Source organism: Octopus bimaculoides, chromosome 11 (genome assembly GCF_001194135.2).
Source record: "Octopus bimaculoides isolate UCB-OBI-ISO-001 chromosome 11, ASM119413v2, whole genome shotgun sequence".
NCBI lineage: Eukaryota > Metazoa > Mollusca > Cephalopoda > Octopoda > Octopodidae > Octopus > Octopus bimaculoides.
In genome coordinates, this window is record NC_068991.1 from 58669191 (window position 1) to 58671268 (window position 2078).

Sequence of the window (2078 nt, forward strand, 5' to 3'; positions counted from 1 at the left end):
TGGGCTGTTATTATTATTATTATTATTATTATTATTATTATTATTATTATTATTATTAAGGCGGTGAGCTGACTGAATCGTTAGCGCGCCGGACGAAATGTTCAGCGGTGTTGTCGCTACGTTCTGAGTTCAAATTCTGTCGAGGTTGACTTTATCTTTCATCCTTGAACACTGGGGTCGATGTAACTGACTCATCACACCAACACACAAAATTGCTGCCCTTCTGGCATTATTATTATTATTATTATTATTATTATTATCATTGTTGTTGTTGTTGTTGTTGTTTTTCTTGTTATTATTATAGACGTCGCACAGTATACAATATTGTGAGGTTGTTGATTGAAGATATTGTATCTATCGGGGATTTGTAGTGTTTGTCAAGTCATAACAAGGACCTCAGATCGACTGTACTTTACGCAATATGCGTTCAATGAAGACCTTTGCAATACATGTAGGTTGTAAGGTATTTCTAAGGTTTCCAAATGTTTTTTTTCAGATTGGGTGGTATTGAACCCAATGCTCCGATGACAATAGGGATAACCTTTATGTTTGATTCTCATAGCTGCCACATGCTAGCGATCTCAATTCTCAGGTCTCCCTATTAATCAACCTTTTCTCTTTCTTTCTTTCATGATGATATGTTGCTCTCCGGGCACTGCCACGTCGATTATTAGGCACTCTGGTTTGTCCCTCCCAAAGATAACTAGATCCGGCCTTCGATGCTCTAACACCTTGTCTGTCTGGAAATCAAAGCCCCAGAGAGTTTTTTCCTCCCCCTTTTTTGTCCCTTACCTTTTCCGGTGTATGTAGGTATGAAGCACCCATAACCTTATAACCATACTTACAGCATAATAGCCAGTGGAGGTTTTGGGCTACATTGCGCTTGTACTCTTACTACGCGAGACTTTCATAAGCACTAATAATGTAAGTCACCCATTTTTCGACCCTCTCCCCACATATTCTGCAGAGGTCCAATGCACCCGTGTGGTATATATTCTTTTTCTTCGAGTTGGTATTGAATGCCTGGTCCTGGGCAGCAATGATTAGCCTTTCAGTATTCTTCTTTAGGCCACTCTTCTTAAGCCGCCTCTATTATGCTTCCTGGGGTTTTTTTTATTTGTTAATTTCACGGTGGAACTGACCATGTAATTCCATGTGGAGTAGGGTTTCTTCTCTCTGGTTGACTGTTCTTCATCGGAATTCATGAGCACTCTCAAGTCCATTTTTGTTAAATCCTTCTGCATTAGCAACATACTGCAGCAGGACTTGTTTGCTGTTTACCAAATATTCTGCCATGTTTCTTCTTTCACTGTTGATGCACTACCGTACGCTAATCAGCCCACGTCCACCTTTACCTCTCTTCAGGTAGAGCCTGTGTACACTTGCCTTAGAGTGCAGGGCACCATACACTGTGATTGTCGTTCGGGTGATGCAATGAAGTTGGTTAATCTCCGCTTGTGTCCATTTCAGGATGGGTGCACTACAGCGGACTATAGCAACCACCCATGGCAGTCACAAGGTTCCTTATCCCTTTAGTCCATTGTCGCAAATGTTCTGTACATTGTTTGCAGACACTATGCAGTGCCCAATATTTATCTTGGTCTCCCAGTGCGTTATTATTTATAGTTTTATTTGATATCTTTAAATAAATCCAGCGGTTTCGATTGGGTTAACCATCCCTACTTGTCTACTTTCCACAGTCTGTCTCCGCTTTGATCCCGATTTCAGAACTCGCTTCCTAGCAGAGCGTGAAGGCGCTGAGCCTATTAGATAGCGGCTTGCACACACACGATCACTAGATCGTACTTCCGACATCCAGACCTGTGGTGCGTTGCATTCTTGAGCAAAACCCTTCATTTCACCTCGCTACAGTTCACTCAGCTGTAAATAAGACATCCGGCAACAGGCTGGCTTCCCATTCAGGGATAATGATGTGATATCGGTCTCTTATATCCCATGTAAATAGGGTAACCGGTCCTAGTGGATTACGACACCAGTCTGTAATGTCCTGAGCTTACTGAACATAAAAACAAACAATACATACATACATACATACATACATACATACATACATATAT